The sequence below is a fragment of the Arachis hypogaea genome, chromosome 13 (genome assembly GCF_003086295.3).
Source record: "Arachis hypogaea cultivar Tifrunner chromosome 13, arahy.Tifrunner.gnm2.J5K5, whole genome shotgun sequence".
NCBI classification, from domain to species: domain Eukaryota; kingdom Viridiplantae; phylum Streptophyta; class Magnoliopsida; order Fabales; family Fabaceae; genus Arachis; species Arachis hypogaea.
Window position 1 is genome coordinate 52,268,409 of NC_092048.1, and position 23,546 is coordinate 52,291,954.

General features: G+C 40.1%; 2 non-coding genes across 2 annotated transcripts; one reads left to right on the forward strand and one right to left on the reverse strand.

Annotated features, from left to right (window-relative positions):
- Positions 1 to 6,716: 6,716 nt before the first annotated feature.
- Positions 6,717 to 6,820, reverse strand: LOC112738731 (small nucleolar RNA R71). Its single transcript, XR_003169674.1, has one exon. It is a non-coding gene; the product is annotated as a small nucleolar RNA R71 (small nucleolar RNA).
- A 13,176-nt stretch (positions 6,821 to 19,996) lies between these two features.
- LOC112739532 (small nucleolar RNA R71) lies at positions 19,997 to 20,100 on the forward strand. Its single transcript, XR_003170466.1, has one exon. It is a non-coding gene; the product is annotated as a small nucleolar RNA R71 (small nucleolar RNA).
- Positions 20,101 to 23,546: the final 3,446 nt, after the last annotated feature.

Below are 23,546 nucleotides of genomic sequence, written 5' to 3' on the forward strand. Positions count from 1 at the left end.
GTGGTAAAATCATTGTTTTTTGTTTTTCCATAACCATTTATGGCACCAAAGGCCGGAGAAACCTCTAGAAAGAGGAAAGGGAAGGCAAAAGCTTCCACCTCTGAGTCATGGGAGATGGAGAGATTCATCTCAAGGGTGCACCAAGACCACTTCTATGAAGTTGTGGCTAAGAAGAAGGTGATCCCCGAGGTCCCTTTCAAGCTCAAAAAGGGCGAATATCTGGAGATCCGACATGAGATCCGAAGAAGAGGTTGGGAAGTTCTCACCAACCCCATTCAACAAGTCGGAATCTTAATGGATCAAGAGTTTTATGCTAATGCATGGATCACCAAGAACCATGATCAAAGTGTGAACCCGGACCCAAAGAATTGGCTTACAATGGTTCGGGGGAAATGCTTAGATTTTAGTCCGGAGAATGTAAGGTTGGCATTCAATTTGCCAATGATGCAAGGAGATGCACACCCCTACACTAGAAGGGTCAACTTTGATCAAAGGTTGGACCAAGTCCTCATAGACATCTGTGAAGAGGGCGCTCAATGGAAGATAGATTCAAGAGGGAAGCCGGTTCAACTAAGAAGGCATGAGATTAGAGAAGACCAAAGAACCATGAGAGAGGAGCAACAAAGGCAAGGAAGAGACATTGAGGAGCTCAAGCACTCCATAAAGATCTTCAAGAGGAAGAACAAGCCGCCATCACTAAGGTGGACCCGTTCTTTAATCTCCTTGTTCTTTATTTTCTGTTTTTCGAATTTTTATGCTTTATGTTTATTTATGTTTGTGTCTTTATTACATGATCACTAGTGTTTAAGTGTCCATGCCTTAAAGCAATGAACATGAATCCATCACCTTTCTTAAATGAAAAATGTTTTTAATTGAAAAAGAAAAAGAAGTTCATGAATTTCAAATTTTATAACAGTTTAGTTACTTTGATGTGGTGGCAATACTTTTGTCTTTCTGAATGAATGCTTGAACAGTGCATATTTTTAATACTATTGATTCATGAATGTTAAAATTGTTGGCTCTTAAAAGAATGATGGAAAAGGAGAAATGTTATTTGATAATCTGAAAAATCATAAAAGTGATTCTTGAAGCAAGAAAAAGCAGTGAAAAGCTTGCAGAAAAAAAGGATATATGCAGAAAAAAAAGAGAAAGAAAAAGCAAGCAGAAAAAGCCAATAGCCCTTAAAACCAAAAGGCAAGGGTAAAATAAAGGGATCCAAGGCTTTGAGCATCAGTGGATAGGAGGGCCCACAGAAATAAAATCCTGGCCTAAGCGGCTAAACCAAGCTGTCCCTAACCATGTGCTTGTGGCGTGAAGGTGTCAAGTGAAAACATGAGACTAAGCGGTTAAAGTCATGGTCCAAAAGCAAAAAGAGTGTGCTTAAGAGCTTTGGACACCTCTAATTGGGGACTCTAGCAAAGCTGAGTCACAATCTGAAAAGGTTCACCCAGTTATGTGTCTGTAGCATTTATGTATCCGGTGGTAATACTGGAAAACAAAATGCTTTGGGTCACGGCCAAGACTCATAAAGTAGCTGTGTTCAAGAATCAACATACTTAACTAGGAGAATCAATAACACTATCTGGATTCTGAGTTCCTATAGATGCTAATCATTCTGAACTTCAAAGGATAAAGTGAGATGCCAAAACTGTTCAGAAGCAAAAAGCTAAAAGCCCCGCTCATCTAATTAGTACTGATCTTCATAAATGTTTTTGGAATTCATTGTATATTCTCTTCTTTTTATCCTATTTGATTTTTAGTTGCTTGGGGACAAGCAACAATTTAAGTTTGGTGTTGTGATGAGCGGATAATTTATACGCTTTTTGGCATTGTTTTTAGTATGTTTTTAGTATATTTTAGTTAGTTTTTATTATGTTTTTATTAGTTTTTAAATAAAATTCACATTTCTGGACTTTACTATGAGTTTGTGTGTTTTTTTGTGATTTCAAGTATTTTTTGGCTGAAATTGAGGGACCTGAGCAAAAATCTGATTTAGAGGCTGAAAAAAGACTGCAGATGCTGTTGGATTCTGATCTCCCTGCATTCGAAGTGGATTTTCTGGAGCTACAGAAGCCCAAATGGCGCGCTCTCAATTGCGTTGGAAAGTAGACATCCTGGGCTTTCCAGCAATATATAATAGTCCATACTTTGCCCGAGATTTGATGGCCCAAACCGGCATTCCAAGTCAGCTTAAGAATTCTGGCGTCAAAACGCCAGAACTGGCACAAAAGCTGGAGTTAAACGCCCAAACTGGCACAAAAGCTGGCGTTTAACTCCAAGAAAAGTCTCTACATGTGAAAGCTTCAATGCTCAGCCCAAGCACACACCAAGTGGGCCCGGAAGAAGATTTCTGCATTAATTACTTATTTTTGTAAACCCTAGGCTACTAGTTCTCTATAAATAGGACCTTTTACGATTGTATTTTCATCTTGGTTCTTTTGGTTCCCTCTCTGGGGCCGAAGCCAATGACCACCATTATCACTTTTTTATTTTCAACGGTGGAGTTTCTACACACCATAGATTAAGGTGTGGAGCTCTGCTGTTCTTCATGAATTAATGCAAAGTACTACTGTTTTTCTATTCAATTCACGCCCACTTCTTCTCTAAGATATTCATTCGCACCCAAGAACATGATGAATGTGATGATTATGTGACACTCATCACCATTCTCACCTATGAACGCGTGACTGACAAGCACTTCCGTTCTACATGCAAACAAGCTTGAATGTGTATCTCTTGGGTTGCTAATCTAAGATTAGAACCTTCGTGGTATAGGCTAGAATTATTGGCGGCCATTCCTGAGATCCGGAATGTGTAAACCTTGTCTGTGGTATTCTGAGTAGGATCTGTTAAGCAATGACTGTGACGAGCTTCAAACTCGCGATTGTTGGGCGTGTGACAGACGCAAAAGGATCAATGGATCCTATTCCAACATGATCGAGAACCGACAGATGATTAGTCGTGCGGTGACAGCGTGCGTAGAATATTTTCACTGAGAGGACGGGAAGTAGCCATTGACAACGGTGATGCCCAACATAAAGCTTGCCATGGAAGGGAGTATGAATGATTGGAAGAAGGCAATAGGAAAGCGGAGGTTCAAGAGGAACAAAGCATCTTCATACGCTTATCTGAAATTCCTACCAATGAATTACATAAGTATCTCTATCTTTACTTTATGTTTTACTTTTCTTTTAATTATCAATCCTCCATAACCATTTGAATCCGCCTGACTGAGATTTACAAGATGACCATAGCTTGCTTCAAGCCGACAGTCTCCGTGGGATCGACCCTTACTCACGTAAGGTATTACTTGGACGACCCAGTGCATTTGCTGGTTAGTTGTGCGGAATTGTGACAAAGTGTGATTCACGTTTGAGAGCTCCAAGTCCTTTGGCGCCATTGTTGATGATCACAATTTCGTGCACCAGTCCCTATAGGAGTCTTGAATGCTATTCTGTATGCCAACAGAGCATCATCTAGACCTATTGCCCAATCCTTTCTACGGGTACTTACAATCCGTTCCAAGATTTGTTTTAGTTCTCTATTCGAGACTTCAGCCTGCCCATTTGTCTATGGATGATATGGAGTTGCCACTTTATGGTTAATTCCAAATCGGACCAGAGCAGAGTCAAGCTGTTTATTGTAGAAATGAGTGCCTCCATCACTGATCAGTATCCTAAGGACACCAAATCTGCTGAAGATATGCTTCTGGAGGAACTTCATCACTGTCTTAGTATGATTAGTGGGTGTTGCAATTGCCTCTACCCATTTAGATACATAGTCTACTGCCACTAGAATATAAGTGTTTGATTAAGATGGTGGGAAAGGTCCCATGAAGTCAATACCCCATACATCAAACAACTCAATCTCTAAGATCCCTTGCTAAGGCATGGCATAACCGTGAGGCAGATTACCAGCTCTCTGGTAACTGTCACAGTTACGTACAAACTCTCGGGAGTCTCGAATCAGAGCTAGAGGACATTTTTAAAGATGTTCAGCCTGATTTGGAGGAACCAGAGAGAACAGCAGAACCTCTGAAAACTCCTCAGGAAGAGGAGAAACCTCCTAAACCCAAGTTTAAACCACTACCACCATCCCTGAAATATGCATTTCTGGGAGAAGATGACACTTTTCTGGTAATCATAAGCTCTGCCTTAGAGCCACAGGAAGAGAAAGCACTAATTCAGGTGCTAAGGACACACAAGACAGCTCTTGGATGGTCCATAAGTGATCTTAAGGGCATTAGCCCAGCAAGATGCATGCATAAGATCCTATTGGAGGATGATGTTAAGCCAGTGGTTCAACCACAGAGGCGGCTAAATCCAGCCATGAAGAAGGTGATGCAGAAAGAGGTCACTAAGTTACTAGAGGCTGGGATTATTTATCCTATTTTTGATAGCCCCTAGGTGAGCCCTGTCCAAGTTATCCCCAAGAAGGGAGGCATGACAGTGGTTCATAATGAAAAGAATGAACTGGTTCCTACAAGAACAGTTACAGGGTGGCGTATGTGTATTGACTACAGAAGGCTCAATACAGCTACCAGGAAGGATCATTTTCCTTTACCATTCATAGACCAGATGCTAGAAAGACTAGCAGGCCATGAATACTACTACTTTTTGGATGGCTATTCAGGTTACAAGCAAATTGCAGCAGATCCTCAGGACCAAAAGAAAATAACTTTCATATGTCCTTCTGGAGTATTTCCCTATAGAAGGATGCCATTTGGTCTGTGCAATGCACTTGCAACTTTTCAGAGGTGCATGCTCTCTATCTTCTCTGATATGGTAGAGAAATTTCTGGAAGTCTTCATGGATGACTTCTCAGTATTTGGAGACTTGTTCAGCTCCTGCCTTGACCATCTAGCACTTGTTCTGAAAAGGTGCCAAGAGACTAACCTGGTTTTAAACTGGGAGAAGTGTCACTTTATGGTGACTGAAGGAATTGTCCTTGAGCACAAAATTTCAAACAAGGGAATAGAGGTGGATCAAGCTAAGGTAGAGGTAATTGAAAAATTACCACCACCTACCAATGTTAAGGCAATCAGAAGCTTTCTAGGGCATGCAGGATTCTATAGGAGGTTTATAAAGGATTTTTCAAAAATCGCAAAACTTCTGAGCAATCTGTTAGCTGCTGACACGCTATTTATCTTTGATACAGAGTGTCTGCAGGCGTTTGAAACCCTAAAAGCTAAGCTGGTCACAGCACCAGTCATTTCTGCATTAGACTGGACATTACCATTCGAACTAATGTGTGATGCCAGTGACCATGCCATTGGTGCAGTATTGGGACAAAGGCATAACAAGCTTCTGTACGTCATTTACTATGCTAGCCGTATTTTGAATGATGCACAAAAGAATTACACAACCACAGAAAAAGAGTTGCTTGCAGTGGTTTATGCCATTGACAAGTTCAGATCTTATTTAGTGGGATCAAAAGTGATTGTGTATACTGACCATGCTGCTCTAAAATATCTCCTCACAAAGCAGGATTCAAAACCCAGGCTCATAAGATGGGTGTTGCTTCTGTAAGAGTTTGATATAGAAATAAGAGACAGAAAGGGGACAGAGAACCAGGTAACTGACCACCTGTCTCGGATAGAACCAGTAGCAGGGGCGTCCCTCCCTCCTACTGAGATCTCTGAGACCTTCCCGGATGAGCAACTCTTTGCCATTCAGGAAGTACCATGGTTTGCAGACATTGCAAACTATAAAGCTGTGAGATTCATACCCAAAGAGTACAGTAAACAGAAAACGAAAAAATTGATTTCTGATGCAAAGTACTACTTATGGGATGAACAGTATCTCTTTAAGAGGTGTGCAGATGGAATGGGGTTTATTTTTCATAACTAATTATTTTGAATTCTAATTTTATTTTATTTATTTTAATATTTTTGAATTCTAACTTATAATTAAAATAAAAACAAAAATATTTTTCTTTTCTTTTAATTTATATTCGAATTCCCTCTCTCTCTCATCTCTTTCTATTTATTTTATTTAATTACTAACACTTCTCTTCTACTTATAATTCGAACCCTCTCCCTCTCTCTGTGTTCAAATTCATCTCTCTCCTCTCTATTCTCGTTCTTCTATTCTTCTATTCTTCTACTCACATAAAGAAATCTCTATACTGTGACATAGAGGATTTCTCTTCTTTTCTGTTCTCTTCTTTTTCATATGAGCAAGAATAGGGATAAAGACATCCTTGTTGAAGCTGATCCTGAACCTGAAAGGACTCTGAAGAGGAAGCTAAAAGAAGATAAAGCACAACACTCTGGAGAGGACCTTACAGAAATTTTCGAAGAAGAAGTAAACATGGCAGCCGAACCCAATAACAATGGTGGAGATGCAAGAAAGATGCTTGGTGACTTTACTACACCAACTTCCAACTTTTATGGAAGAAACATCTCAATTCCTGCAATTGGAGCAAACAACTTTGAGTTTAAGCCTCAATTAGTTTCTCTAATGCAGCAGAATTGCAAGTTTCATGGACTTCCATTGGAAGATCCTCATCAGTTCTTAGCTGAATTCTTGTAAATCTGTGACACTGTTAAGACCAATGGGGTTAATCCTGAGGTCTACAGACTTATGCTTTTCCCTTTTGCTGTAAGAGACAGAGCTAGGACATGGTTGGACTCACAACCTAAAGAAAGCCTGAACTCTTGGGAAAAGTTGGTCAATGCTTTCTTGGCCAAGTTCTTTCCACCTTAAAAATTGAGTAAGCTTAGAGTGGAAGTCCAAACTTTCAGACAGAAGGAAGATGAATTCCTCTATGAAGCTTGGGAAAGATATAAGCAATTGATCAGAAGGTGTCCTTCTGGCATGCTTTCAGAATGGAGCATCATATGTATATTCTATGATGGTCTGTCTGAATTGTCCAAGATGTCATTGGACCACTCTGCTGGTGGATCTCTTCATCTGAAGAAGACGCCTGAAGAAGCCCAGGAACTCATTGAAATGGTTACAAATACCAATTCATGTACACTTCTGAAAGAAATCCTGTGAATAATGGGATGACTCAGAAGAAAGGAGTTCTTGAGGTTGACACTCTGAATGCCATATTGGCTCAGAATAAAATATTGACTCAGCAAGTCAATATGATTTCTCAGAGTCTAACTGGAATGCAAGCTGCATCCGGCAGTACTAAAGAAGTTTGCTTCGAAGGAGAAGCTTATGACCCTGAGAATCCTGGAATGGAAGAAGTGAATTACATGGGAGAATCCTATGGAAACACTTATAACCCTTCATGGAGGAATCATCCTAATTTCTCATGGAAGGATCAATAGAAGCCTTAACACGGCTTCAATAATAATGGTGGGAGAACACGGTTTGGCAATAGCAAACCTTTCCCATCTTCTTCTCAGCAACAGACAGAGAATTCTAAGCAGAGCCTCTCTGACTTAGCAACCATAATCTCTGATCTAAGTAAAACCACTCACAGTTTCATGATTGAAACAAGGTCCTCCATTAGAAATTTGGAGGGACAAGTGGGTCAGTTGAGTAAAAGAGTTACTGAACTCCCTCCAAGTACTCTCCCAAGCAATACAGAAGAGAATCCAAAAAGAGAGTGCAAGGCCATCAACACGCCCAACATGGCCGAACCTGTAGAGGAGGAAAAATTAGTGATTTCTTGTAAGGAAGACCTCAATGGACGTCCACTGGCCACTAAGGAGTTCCCTCATGAGGAACTAAGGGAATCTGAGGCTCATATAGAGACCATAGAGATTCCACTGAACTTACTGTTACCCTTCATGAGCTCTGATGAGTATTCTTCCTCTGAAGAGGATGAAGACATTATTGAAGAGCAAGTTGCCCTGTACCTAGGAGCAATCATGAAGCTAAATGCCAAGCTATTTGGTAATGAGACTTAGGACGATGAACCTCCATTACTCATCAATGAACTGAATGATCTGGTTCAACTGAAATTACCTCAGAAGAAACAGGATCCTGGAAAGTTCTTAATACCCTGTACCATAGGCACCATGACCTTTGAGAAGGCTCTGTGTGACCTGGGGTCAAGTATAAACCTCATGCCACTCTTTGTAATGGAGAAACTAGGGATCTTTGAGGTACAAGCTACAAGATTCTCACTAGAACTGGTAGACAAATCAAGGAAACAGGCTTATGGACTTGTAGAGGATGTATTAGTGAAGGTTGAAGGCCTGTACATCCCTACTGATTTCATAATCCTAGACACTGGGAAGGATGAGGATGAATCCATTATCCTTGGAAGACCCTTCCTAGCCACAACAAAAGTTGTGATTGATGTGGACAGAGGAGAGTTAGTCCTTCAATTGAATGAGGACTACCTTGTGTTTAAGGCTCAAGGATCTTCTTCTGAAACCATGGAGAGGAAGCATGAAAAGCTTCTCTCAACACAGAGTCAAACAGAGCCCCCACACTCAACTTCTAAGTTGGGTGTTGGGAGGTCACCATCAAGCTCTGAATCTCTGTGAGGCTCTCTAAGAGCTCAATGTCAAGCTATTGACATTAAAGAAGCGCTTATTGGGAGGCAACCCAATTTTATTTAATTATGTTTATTTGTTTCCCATTGTCATTTTATGTTTTCTTTAGGTAGATGATCATGTGGAGTCACAAAAACAACTACAAAATTAAAGCGGAATCAAAAACAGCATGAAAAATAGAACACCCTGGAGGACAGGCTTACTGGCGTTTAAATGCCAGTAAGGATAGCAGAATGGGCGTTTAACGCCCAGCCTGGCAGCATTCTGGGCATTTAACGCCAGAAAAGGGTGTCTGGCGTCTGGCTGGCGTTAAACGCCAGAATTGGCAGACAGACTGGCGTTTAATGCCAGAAAAGGGTGTCTGGCCAGCGTTAAACGCCAGAAAGGGGTAGCAGACTGGCGTTTAACGCTAGAAAAGGTAGCAGAGCTGGCGTTAAACGCCAGATTTGGCACACAATGCGCGTTTAAACGCCAGAATAGTGCAGGGACCCAATTTCCTTGACACCTCAGGATCTGTGGACCCCACAGGAACCCCACCTACCCCCTCTCTTTCTACCCTCTTCACACCTTTCCATAACACTCTTTCCCAAATACACTTGACCAATCCAATCACCACCTCTTTCCCAAATGCTATTCACCTATCAAATCCTCCTCTCTTCCCCATACTCTCTTCACCACTTACATCCATCCATCATTAAAACCCCACCTACCTCACCATTCAAATTCAAACCAATTCCCTCCCAAACCCACCCTTCATAACTGAATTCCCTCTCTCTCTTATCCTATATTACCCCTCCTTACCACCTTCAATTCCACACATCATACACACTTCTCACTCCCTTGACTGAACCCACCACACATCTCCATCTCCTCCGTTTCTTCTTCTTCTCCTCCTTTCTTTCTTCTTTTGCTCGAGGATGAGCAAACATTTTAAGTTTGGTGTGGAAAAAGCTCTGCTTTTTATTTTTCCATAACCATTAATGGCACTTAAGGCCGGAGAAACCTCTAGAAAGAGGAAAGGGAAGGCAATTGCTTCCACCTCTGAGTCATGGGAGATGGAGAGATTCATCTCAAAGGTCCATCAAGACCACTTCTATGAAGTTGTGGCCAAGAAAAAGGTGATCCCCGAGGTCCCCTTCATGCTCAAAAAAGAGTGAATATCCGGAGATCCGACGTGGTATTCGAAGAAGAGGTTGGGAAACTCTCACCAACCCCATCCAACAAGTCGGGATCTTAATGGTTCAAGAGTTCTATGCTAATGCATGGATCACTAGGAACCATGATCAAAGTATGAACCCGAACCCAAAGAATTGGCTCACAATGGTTCGAGGAAAATACTTGGATTTCAGTCCGGAAACTGTAAGGTTGGCATTCAACTTGCCAATAATGAGAGGAGATCCTCACCCTTTCATTAAAAGAGTCAACTTTGATCAAAGGTTTGACCAAGTCCTCATGGACATCTGTGTGGAAGGAGCTCAATGGAAGAGAGACTCAAGAGGCAAGCCGGTTCAATTAAGAAGGCCTGACCTCAAACCCGTGGCTAGGGGATGGTTGGAGTTCATCCAACGCTCTATCATTCCCACTAGCAACCGGTCTGAAGTTACTATGGACCGGGATATCATGATCCATAGTATCATGATTGGAGAGGAAGTAGAAGTTCATGAGATCATATCTCTAGAATTATACAAGGTGGCTGACAAGCCTTCCACTTTGTCAAGGTTAGCCTTTCCTCATCTCATATGTCACCTATGCAATTCAGCTGGAATTGTCATAGAGGAAGACACCCTCATTGAAGAGGACAAGCCCATCACTAAGAATGGAGCACCAAGAGCACTCCATCATCCTCCATGAAATAAGAGAGGACCAAAAGGCCATGAGAGAAGAGCAACAAAGGCAAGGAAGAGACATAGAGGAGCTCAAGCGCTCCATAAGATCTTCAAGAGGAAGAACTAGCCGCCATCACTAAGGTGGACCCGTTCCTTAATTTTCTTGCTCTTATTTTTCTGTTTTTCGATTTCTATGCTTTATGTTTTATCCATGTTTGTGTCTTTATTACATGATCATTAGTGTCTATTGTCTATGTCTTAAAGCTATGAATGATTCCATGAATCCCTCACCTTTCTTAAATAAAAAACGTTTTTAATTGCAAAAGAACAAGAAGTGCATAATTTCGAATTCTATCTTGAAGTTAGCTTAATTATTTTGATGTCGTGGCAATACTTTTTGTTTTCTGAATGAATGCTTAAACAGTGCATATTTTTTATATTGTTGTTTATGAATATTAAAATTGTTGGCTCTTGAAAGAATAATGAAAAAAGAGAAATGTTATTGACCATCTAAAAAATCATAAAATTGATTCTTGAAGCAAGAAAAAGCAGTGAAAAACAAAGCTTGCGAAAAAAAGGCGAAAAAGAAAAAGAAAGAAAAAAAAAAGGAAAAGCAAGCAGAAAAAGCCAATAACCCTTTAAACCAAAAGGCAAGGGTAAAAAGGATCCAAGGCTTTGAGCATTAATGGATAGGAGGGCCCAAAGGAATAAAATCCTGGCCTAAGCGGCTAAATCAAGCTGTCCCTAACCATGTGCTTGTGGCGTGAAGGTGTCAAGTGAAAAGTTTGAGACTGAGCGGTTAAAGTCATGGTCCAAAGTAAAAAAAGAGTGTGCTTAAGAGCTCTGGACACCTCTAATTGGGGACTCTAGCAAAGCTGAGTCACAATCTGAAAAGGTTCACCCAGTTATGTGTCTGTGTCATTTGTGTATCCGGTGGTAATATGGGAAAACAAAATGCTTAGGGTCACGGCCAAGACTCATAAAGTAGCTGTGTTCAAGAATCAACATACTGAACTAGGAAAATCAATAACACTAGCTAAATTCTGAGTTCCCATGGATGCCAATCATTCTAAACTTCAAAGGATAAAGTGAGATGCCAAAACTGTTCAGAAGCAAAAAGTTACTAGCCCCGCTCATCTAATTAAAACTAATCTTCACTGATGTTTTTGAAATCTATTGTATATTCTCTTCTTTTTATCCTATTTTTTTTAGTTGCTTGAGGACAAGCAACAATTTAAGTTTGGTGTTGTGATGAGCGGATAATTTATACCCTTTTTGGCATTATTTTTACATAGTTTTTAGTATGTTTTAGTTAGTTTTTATTATATTTTTATTAGTTTTTATTCAAAAATCAAATTTCTGGACTTTACTATGAGTTTGTGTATTTTTCTGTGATTTCAGGTATTTTTTGGCTGAAATTGAGGGACCTGAGCAAAAATCTGATTCAGAGGCTGAAAAAGGACTGCAGATGCTGTTGGATTCTAACCCTCCTGCACTCGAAATGGATTTTCTGGAGCTACAGAATCCCAATTGGCTCGTTCTCAATTGCGTTAGAAAGTAGACATCTTGGGCTTTCCAGCAATATATAATAGTCTATACTTTGCCCTAGATTTGATGGCCCAAACGGGCGTTCAAAGACAGCCCAAGGAATTCAGGCGTAAAACGCCCAAAATGGCACCAAATCTGGCGTTTAACTCCAAGAACAGCCTAAGCACGAAAAAGCTTCAATGCTCAACCCAAGCACACACCAAGTGGGCCCCGGAAGTGGATTTCTGCACTATCTGCACTTAGTTACTCATTTTCTGTAAACCCTAGTAACTAGTTTAGTATAAAAACTACTTTTAGAGATTTATTTTAAAAGTCTTTTGACCATATTACGCTATCATAGCTTATTGTACACGTTGGGAGGCTGGCCTCACGGCCATGCCTAGACCTTCTTTCACTTATGTATTTTCAACAGTGGAGTTTCTACATCCCATAGATTAAGGTGTGGAGCTCTGCTGTTCTTCATGAATTAATGCAAGTACTATTGTTTTTCCTTCAATTCATGCCTACTTCTTCTCCAAGATATACTCTTGTTCTTAATTCAGTTAAGTCAGAATGAAGGGGTGAGCCGTGACAATCACCCAATCTTCGTTACTCGCTTAGCCAAGATCCGCGTGCCTGACAACCACAAAACGGTCTACATGATGTTCAACGTAGTCATTGGACGAAAGCTGGAGTATATTCTCTTGGATATCTAATACACGGACCGAGTCCGTGAGATTAGTATCTTCGTGGTATAGGCTAGAACCATTGGCAGCATTCCTGGGATCCGGAAAGTCTAAACCTTGTCTGTGGTATTTCGAGTAGGATCCGGGAAGGGATGACTATGACGAGCTTCAAACCTACGAATGTTGGGCGCAAGTGACAGTATGCAAAAGGATCAATGGATCCTATTCCGACGCTAGCGGAAACCGACAGATGATTAGCCATGCAGTAATTGTGCCTGGTATTTTTCATCCGAGACGAGAAATGCGACAGTTGATTAGCCGTGCAAAAATCGTAGAGGACCATTTTCACTGAGAGGATCCTACAGCTTGCCATGGAAGGGAGCACGCATGGTTGGAAGAAGGCAATAGGAAAGCAGAGGTTCAGAAGCAACAAATCATCTCCAGACGCTTATCTGAAATTCCCACCAATGAATTTACATAAGTATCTTTATCTTATTTTAAGTTTTATTTATCTTTTAATTATCAAAACCTCATAATCATTTGAATCCGTCTGACTGAGATTTACAAGGTGACCATAGCTTGCTTCAAGCCGACAATCTCCGTGGGATCGACCCTTACTCACGTAAGGTATTACTTGGATGACCTAGTGCACTTGCTGGTTAGTTGTGTGGAGTTGTGAATAAAAGTGTGAGATCACGATTCCGTGCACCATGTAGCATTTTTGAAGACTTTCTATGGAGGATGGCTGATGTGTACCATGGGACAAGATGCAAACAATCACATCTACCCCATAGCATGGGCTATTGTTTCTGTTGAGAACACAACAACTTGGAAGTGATTATTGAAACTTTTGCATGAAGACATTGGTTCCTATCAGGAGCATAACTGGTGTTTTATGAGTGACATACAAAAGGTACCTATAATGTACTATATAGAAGCACGATATATGATATATTGGACTGTTTAGATTTAATGATGGTTCTGTTAGGGACTATTTGGATTTAATGAATGTATAGTCAGAATATATTTTAAGCATTAGGCACTTGTAAATTTAGAACTGATACCATTCTCATGGTCATTCTGAACTGTTACCATTGCTACGTGTGAATTACAGGGACTCATACCAGCACTGCAAGAGGTTATGCCCAATGTGCATCACAGATTTTGTGCATGGCACTTGTGGCATAACTTCCAAAAGCGAGGGAAGGACAAGCACCTGAAATCATTGTTGTGGGCATGTGGTAGAGCACAGACAGTTCCAGAGTTTAACTAAAACATGCAAACCCTCAAGACTATTAATGTGAAGGCATGGGAGTATCTGGACAAGATTCCTAGACAATTCTGGACCAGAGCGCACTACAAAGACACCCCAAAGAACGACAATGTATGCAACATGTCTAAAGTCTTCAACTCAACCACCAAGCCATATAGATCAAAGCCAATAGTTACACTACTAGAGGAAATTAGAAGGATTGCCATGACAAGCATGGCCAGAAACAAACTCAAGCTAGCCAGTCATATTGGACATTTACCTCTCATACAACAAAGTAGACTTGCAAAGGAGAGATATTTCAGTAGATACCAAACACCTATGTGGTCTGGTGATGCTGCAGAAGTCATGTTTGAAGTTCATGGTAAGCCTCACAACGTGGTAGTTGATTTGGGAAATCACACATGAAGTTGCAGGTCATGCCAGCTATCAGGTAATACACATGTAGATTTTTTTTAGATTTATTTTTCTAAATACTGCAACATATTCACTTAATTACCTGGTGCACGAAATTGTGATCATCAACAATGGCGCCAAAGACTTGGTGCTCTCAAATGTGAATCACACTTTATCACAATTCCGCACAACTAACCAGCAAGTGCACTGGGTCGTCCAAGTAATAAACCTTACGTGAGTAAGGGTCGATCCCACGGAGATTGTCGGCTTGAAGCAAGCTATGGTCATCTTGTAAATCTCAGTCAGGCGGATTCAGATGGTGATGAAGAATTGATAATTAAAAGATAAATAAAACATAAAATAAAGATAGAGATACTTATGTAATTCATTGGTGGATTTCAAATAAGCGTATGAAGATGCTTTGTTCCCCCTGAACCTCTGCTTTCCTATTGCCTTCTTCCAATCATTCATACTCCTTTCCATGGCAAGCTTTATGTTGGGCATCACCATTGTCAATGGCTACATCCCGTCCTCTCAGTGAAAATGGTCCTGATGCTCTGTCACAATATCAGCTAATCAGCTGTCGGTTCTCGATCATGTCGGAATAGGATCCATTGATCCTTTTGCGTCTGTCACACGCCCCAAAATCGCGAGTTTGAAGCTCGTCACAGTCATTCCTTCCCAGATCCTACTCGGAATACCACAGACAAGGTTTAGACTTTCCGGATCTCAGGAATGGCCGCCAATAATTCTAGCCTATACCACGAAGGTTCCAATCTTAGATTAGAAACCCAAGAGATACACACTCAATCGAAGGTAGAACGGAGGTGGTTGTCAGGCACACGTTCATAGGTGAGACTGATGATGACTGTCACAGATCATCACATTCATCAAGTTGAAGAACAAGTGATATCTTAGAGAAGAAGTAGGCGTGAATTGAATAGAAAAACAGTAGTAATTGCATTAATTCATGAGGAACAGCAGAGCTCCACACCTTAATCTATGGTGTGTAGAAACTCCACCGTTGAAAATACATAAGAACAAATAGTGTAAGCATGGCCGAATGGCCAGCCTCAAAGGTCTAAGGACTAAACGTCCCAAGATGAAAAATATAATAGCAAAAGGTCCTATTTATAGAAAACTAGTAGCCTAGGGTTACAAAAATCAGTAATTAATGCAGAAATCTTCTTCCGGGCCCACTTGGTGTGTGCTTGCGCTGAGCATTGAAGCTTCCATGTGTAGAGACTTTTCTTGGAGTTAAACGCCAGCTTTTGTGCCAGTTTGGGCGTTTAACTCCAGCTTTTGTGCCAGTTTCCGAGTTAAACGACAAAATTCTTGAGCTGACTTGGAACGCCGGTTTGGGCCATCAAAACTCTGGCAAAGTATGGACTATTATATATTGCTGGAAATCCCAGGATGTCTACTTTCCAAAGCAATTGAGAGCGCGCCAATTGGGCTTTTGTAGCTCTAGAAAATCCACTTTGAGTGCAGGGATGTCAGAATCCAACAGCATCTGCAGTCCTTTTTCAGCCTCTGAATCAGATTTTTGCTCAGGTCCCTCAATTTCAGCCAGAAAATACCTAAAATCACAGAAAAACACACAAACTCATAGTAAAGTCCAAAAGAGTGATTTTTATTTAAAAAATAATAAAAATATAATAAAAACTAATTAAAATATACTAAAAACATACTAAAAACAATGCCAAAAAGCGTATAGATTATCCGCTCATCACAACACCAAACTTAAATTGTTGCTTGTCCCCAAGCAACTGAAAATCAAATAGGATAAAAAGAAGAGAATATACAATGAATTCCAAAAATATCTATGAAGATCAGTATTAATTAGATGAGCGGAGCTTTTAGCTTTTTGCTTCTGAACAGTTTTGGCATCTCATTTTATCCCTTGAAGTTCAGAATGATTGGCATCTATAGGAACTCAGAATCCAGATAGTGTTATTGATTCTCCTAGTTAAGTATGTTGATTCTTGAACACAGCTACTTTATGAGTCTTGGCCGTGGCCCTAAGCACTTTGTTTTCCAGTATTACCACCGAATACATAAATGCCACAGACACATAACTGGGTGAACTTTTTTAGATTGTGACTCAGCTTTGCTAGAGCCCCTAATTAGAGGTGTCCAGGGTTCTTAAGCACACTCTTCTTTTTGCTTTGGACCTCGACTTTAACCACTCAATCTCAAGTTTTCACTTGACACCTTCACGCCACAAGCACATGGTTAGGGACAGCTTGGTTTAGCCGCTTAGGCCAGGATTTTATTCCTGTGGGCCCTCCTATCCACTGATGCTCAAAGCCTTGGATCCTTTTTATCACCCTTGCCTTTTGGTTTAAAGGGGTATTGGCTTTTTCTGCTTGCTTTTTTTTTTTGCAAGCTTTTCACTGCTTTTTCTTGCTTCAAGAATCAATTTTATGATTTTTCAGATCATCAGATAACATTTCTCCTTTTCCTTTCATTCTTTCAAGAGCCAACAATTTTAACATTCATAAACAATCAAATTCAAAAATATGCACTGTTCAAGCATTCATTCAGAAAGACAATAGTATTGCCGCCACATCAAAATAATTAAACTGTTTTAAAATTTGAAATTCATGCACTTCTTTTTCTTTTTCAATTAAAAACATTTTTCATTTAAGAAAGGTGATGGATTTATTTTCATAGCTTTAAGGCATAGACACTTAGACACTAATGATCATGTAATAAAGACACAAACATAAATAAACATAGAGCACAATTTTCGAAAAATAGAAAATAAAGAACAAGGAAATTAAAGAACGGGTCCACCTTAGTGATGGCGGCTTGTTCTTCCTCTTGAAGATCTTATGGAGTGCTTGAGCTCCTCAATGTCTCTTCCTTGCCTTTGTTGCTCCTCTCTCATGGTTCTTTGATCTTCTCTAATTTCATGGAGGAGGATGGAATGCTCTTGGTGCTCCACCCTTAGTTGTCCCATGTTGGAACTTAATTCTCCTAGGGAGGTGTTGATTTGCTCCCAATAGTTTTGTGGACGAAAATGCATCCCTTGAGGTATCTCAGGGATTTCATGATGAGGAAATTCCTCATGCTCTTGTCCATAAGTGGGATCTCTTGTCGGATCTCCGGATATTCATTCTTTTTGAGTTTGAAAGGGACCTCGGGGATCACTTTCTTCTTGGCAACAACTTTATAGAAGTGTTCTTGATGCACCCTTGAGAGGAATCTCTCCATCTCCCATGACTCGGAGGTGGAAGCTTTTGCCTTCCCTTTCCTCTTTCTAGAGGTTTCTTTGGCCTTTGGTGCCATAAATGGTTATGGAAAAACAAAAAGCTTTAGCTTTTACCACACCAAACTTAGAAGGTTGCTCGTCCTCGAGCAAAAGAAGAAAGAAGAGAGTAGAAGAAGAAGAAATAGAGGAGATGGAGTGGGCTTTGTGTTTTGGCCAAGGGGGAGAAGTGGTGTTTAGGTTGTGTGAAAATGAAGGAGTGAAGATGGGTTTATATAGGAGTGAGAGGGGTGTGTATGGTTCGGCTATAGAGGGTGGGTTTGGGAGGAAAAGTGGTTTGAATTTGGATGGTGAGGTAGGTGGGGTTTGATAGGTGAGGGGTTTTTGGGGAAGAGGTATTGAGGTGATTGGTGAATGGGTGAAGAAGAGAGAGAGTGGTGGGGTAGGTGGGGATCCTGTGGGGTCCACAGATCCTGAGGTGTCAAGGATATCTCATCCCTGCACCAAGTGGCGTGCAAAACGCCCCTTGCTACCAATCCTGGCGTTAAACGCCAGGCTGCTGCCTATTTCTGGTGTTTAACGCCAGCTTCTTGCCCATTCCTGGCGTTAAACGCCAGTTTGGTGCCCTTTTTTGGCGTTAAACGCCCAGAATGATGCCAGACTGGGCGTTTAACACCCATTCTGCTACCTTTACTGGCGTTTAAACGCCAGTAACTGTCTCCTCCAGGGTGTTCTGTTTTTCATTTTGTTTTTGCTTTTTCAATTGTTTTTGTGACTTCACATGATCATCAACCTACAGAAAACATAAAATAACAAAAGAAAATAGAAATTTAACATAGATAAGTAAAAATTGGGTTGCCTCCCAACAAGCGCTTCTTTAATGTCAATAGCTTGACAGTGGCTCTCATGGAGCCTCACAGATGTTCATAGCAATGTTGGAACCTCCCAACACCAAACTTAGAGTTTGAATGTGGGGGTTCAACACCAAACTTAAAGTTTGGTTGTGGCCTCCCAACACCAAATTTAGAGTTTGACTGTGGGGGCTCTGTTTGACTCTGTATTGAGAGAAGCTCTTCGTGCTTCCTCTCCATGGTGACAGAGGGATATCCTTGAGCTTTAAACATAAGGGATTCTCCATTCACTTGAATGATCAATTCTCCTCTGTCAACATCAATCACAGCTTTTGCTGTGGCTAGGAAGGATCTGCCAAGGATGATGGATTCATCCATACACTTCCCAGTCTCTAGGACTATGAAATCAGCAGGGATGTAATGGTCTTCAACCTTTACCAAGACATCCTCTACAAGTCCATAAGCCTGTTTTTTTGAATTGTCTGCCATCTCTAGTGAGATTCTTGCAGCTTGTACCTCAATGATCCCTAGCTTCTCCATTACAGAGAGAGGCATAAGGTTTATGCTTGACCCTAGGTCACACAGAGCCTTCTCAAAGGTCATGGTGCCTATGGTACAATGGATTGAGAACTTTCCAGGGTCCTGTCTCTTTTGAGGTAATCTCTGCCTAGTCAAGTCATCCAGTTCTTTGATGAGCAATGGAGGTTCATCCTCCTAAGTCTCATTACCAAATAACTTGGCATTTAGCTTTATGATTGCTCCAAGGTACTTAGCAACTTGCTCTTCAGTAACATCTTCATCCTCTTCAGAGGAAGAGTATTCATCAGAGCTCATGAATGGCAGAAGTAGATTTAATGGAATCTCTATTGTCTCAGTATGAGCCTGAGATTCCCATGGTTCCTCATTAGGGAACTCCATGGGGGTCAGTGGGCATCCATTGAGGTCTTCCTCAGTGGGAATCACTGCCTCTTCCTCCTCTCCATGTTCGGCCATGTGAGATGTGGTTATGGCCTTACACTCTCTTTTTGGATTCTCTTCTGTATTGCTTGGGAGAGTGCTAGGAGGGAGTTCAGTAATTTTCTTACTCAGCTGACCCAATTGTGCCTCCAAATTTCTAATGGAGGACCTTGTTTCAGTCATGAAACTTTGAGTGGTTTTGATTAGATCAGAGACAATGGTTGCTAAGTCAGAGTGGCTCTGCTTAGAATTCTCTGTCTGTTGCTGAGAAGATAATGGAAAAGGCTTGCTATTGCTAAACCTGTTTCTTCCACCATTATTGTTGTTGAAACCTTGTTGAGGTCTCTGTTGATCCTTACATGAGAGATTTGGATGATTTCTCCATGAAGGATTATAGGTGTTTCCATAGGGTTCTCCCATGTAATTCACCTCTTCCATTGCTGGGTTCTCAGGATCATAAGCTTCTTCTTCAGAGGAAGCTTCCTTAGTACTGCCTGTTGCTGCTTGCATTTCAGACAGACTTTGAGAAATCATATTGACTTGTTGGGTCAATATTTTATTCTGAGCCAATATGGCATTCAGAGTATCAATCTCAAGAACTCCTTTCTTCTGAGTTATCCCATTATTTACAGGATTCCTTTCAGAGGTGTACATGAATTGGTTATTTGCAACCATTTCAATGAGTTCTTGAGCTTCTGCAGGCGTCTTCTTCAGATGAAGAGATCCTCCAGCAGAGCTATCCAATGACATCTTGGATAGTTCAGACAGACCATCATAGAAGATTCCTATGATGCTCCATTCTGAAAGCAAGTCAGAAGGGCACCTTCTGATCAATTGCTTGTATCTCTCCCAAGCTTCATAGAGGGATTCACCATCCTTCTGTCTAAAGGTTTGGACTTCCACTCTAAGCTTACTCAATTTTTGAGGTGGAAAGAACTTTGCCAAGAAGGCATTGACTAGCTTTTCCCAAGAGTTCAGGCTTTCCTTAGGTTGTGAATCCAACCATGTTCTAGCTTTGTCTCTTACAGCAAAAGGAAAAAGCATAAGTCTGTAGACTTCAGGGTCAACCCCATTGGTCTTGACAGTGTCACAGATTTGCAAGAACTCAGCTAAGAACTGATGAGGATCTTCCAATAGAAGTCCATGAAACTTGCAATTCTGTTGCATTAGAGAAACTAATTGAGGCTTAAGCTCAAAGTTGTTTGCTCCAATGGTAGGGATTGAAATGCTTCTCCTATAGAAATCAGGAGTAGGTGCAGTAAAGTCACCAAGCACCTTCCTTGCATTGTTGGCATTGTTGTTGTTTTCAGCTGCCATGGTTTCTTCTTCTTTGAAGAGTTCTGTTAGGCCCTCTAAAGAGAATTGTTCTTTATCTTCTCTTAGCTTTCTCTTCAAGGTCCTTTCAGGTTCAGGATCAGCTTGAACAAGTATGCCTTTATCTTTGTTCCTGCTCATATGAAAGAGAAGAAAACAAGAAAGTAGGGAATCCTCTATGTCACAGTATAGAGATTCCTTGAGGTGTCAGAGAAAAAGAAGAATAGAAGGAGGAGGTGGAGAAGAGAATTCGAACATATAAAGAAGGAGGGAGTTCGAATTGTACCTTGAGGAGGAGTCTTAGTCCCTTAAATAGAAGGATGTGAAAAGAGGGGAAGAATTTTCGAAAATTAATTAAAAGATTTTAAAAAAGAAATTTGAAAATTTGATTGAGATTTTCGAAAACTAAGATTAGGAAAGAAATAAAGTGATTTTTGAAAAAAGATTTTGAAATTAGAAAAAAATTTGATTGAAAAAAATTAATTTTGAAAAAGATGTGATTGAAAAGATATGATTGAAAATCAATTTAGAAAAAGAAAGTTTTAAAACTAAAGTTGATTACTTGACTAACAAGAAATTAGAAGATATGATTCTAAAATTTAAAATTTGATCCTTTCTTAATAGGCAAGTAACAACTTGAAAATTTTTGAAGTAAATCTTGAATTGAAGCAAGGATTTTTGAAAATAGTAAAAATAAATATAAAATGGAAAGAAATTGATTTTGAAAGAGATATGATTGAAAAGATATGATTTGAAAAAGATTTGATTTTGAAAAAATATGAAAACTTGAAAAAATGTGAATTAAAAACAAAATCTTCCCTCTAGTGTCATCCTGGCGTTAAACGCCTAGAATGGTGCCCATTTTGGCATTTAATGCCCAAATCTCTACCTTTTTGGGCGTTAAACGCCCAGCCAGGTACCCTGGCTGGCGTTTAAACGCCAGTTTTCCTTCTTCACTGGGCGTTTTGAACGCCCAGCTTTTTCTGTTTGATTCCTCTGCTGAATGTTCTGAATCTTCAATTCTCTGTATTATTGACTTGAAAAGACACAATTTTGAAAATATTTTTGAATTTTTAATGATGAGAAACAATAAGAATGCAACTAAGATAAAATAAACAATGCATGCAGGACACCAAACTTAAAAATTTTCATATAAAAGACACTAACAAATTGAGAATGCATATGAGAAACAACAAAACACACAAAACAAGAGAATTTAAAGATTAGAGCAATGAAATCATCAAGAACAACTTGAAGAGTAATGAAGAACATGCATGAATTTGAAAAATGAAAGAAGAACAGAAACATGCAATTGACACCAAACTTAAAAATTAATACTAGACTCAAACAAGAAACATAAAATATTTTTTATTTTTATGATTTTTAAATTTTTTTTGTGATTTTTGAAACTTATATGGAAAAGAAAATAAAGAGAATCAAAACTTTTAATGAGAATTCCAGGAATCATGCAATGTTAGTCTAAAGCTTCACTCTAAAAAGATTAGACATGTTTGGCCAAGCTTCAGCAGGACATTACATTCAATAGCTAAATTGATGGGAATCAATCAGCTTTTGTGATGGTAAGAACATCACCTTGAAACTCTAGAATTCATTCTTAAAAATTCTGAAAAGTACCTAATCTAAGCAACAAGATGAACCGTCAGTTGTACAAACTCGAACAATCTCCGGCAACGGTGCCAAAAACTTGGTGCACGAAATTGTGATCATCAACAATGGCGCCAAAGACTTGGTGCTCTCAAACGTGAATCACACTTTGTCACAATTCTGCACAACTAACCAGCAAGTACACTGGGTCGTCCAAGTAATAAACCTTACGTGAGTAAGGGTCGATCCCACGGAGATTGTCGGCTTGAAGCAAGCTATGGTCATCTTGTAAATCTCAGTCAGGCGGATTCAGATGGTGATGAAGAATTGATAATTAAAAGATAAATAAAACATAAAATAAAGATAGAGATACTTATGTAATTCTTTGGTGGATTTCAGATAAGCGTATGAAGATGCTTTGTTCCCCCTGAACCTCTGCTTTCCTATTGCCTTCTTCCAATCATTCATACTCCTTTCCATGGCAAGCTTTATGTTGGGCATCACCGTTGTCAATGGCTACATCCCGTCCTCTCAGTGAAAATGGTCCTGATGCTCTGTCACAACATCGGCTAATCAGCTGTCGGTTCTCGATCATGTTGGAATAGGATCCATTGATCCTTTTGCGTCTGTCACACGCCCCACAATCGCGAGTTTGAAGCTCGTCACAGTCATTTCTTTCCAGATCCTACTCGGAATACCACAGACAAGGTTTAGACTTTTCGGATCTCAGGAATAGCCACCAATAATTCTAGCCTATACCACGAAGGTTCCAATCTTAGATTAGAAACCCAAGAGATACACACTCAATCGAAGGTAGAACGGAGGTGGTTGTCAGGCACACGTTCATAGGTTAGACTGATGATGAGTGTCATAGATCATCACATTCATCAAGTTAAAGAACAAGTGATATCTTAGAGAAGAAGTAGGCGTGAATTGAATAGAAAAACAGTAGTAATTGCATTAATTCATGAGGAACAGCAGAGCTCCACACCTTAATCTATGGTGTGTAGAAACTCCACCGTTGAAAATACATAAGAACAAATAGTGTAAGCATGGCCGAATGGCCAGTCTCAAAGGTCTAAGGACTAAACGTCCCAAGATGAAAAATACAATAGCAAAAGGTCCTATTTATAGAAAACTAGTAGCCTAGGGTTACAGAAATCAGTAATTAATGCAGAAATCTTCTTCCGGGCCCACTTGGTGTGTGCTTGGGCTGAGCATTGAAGCTTCCATGTGTAGAGACTTTTCTTGGAGTTAAACTCCAGCTTTTGTGCCAGTTTGGGCGTTTAACTCCAGCTTTTGTGCCAGTTTCGGAGTTAAACGCCAGAATTCTTGAGCTGACTTGGAACGTCGGTTTGGGCCATCAAATCTCGAGCAAAGTATAGACTATTATATATTGCTGGAAAGCCCAGGATGTCTACTTTTCAACGCAATTGAGA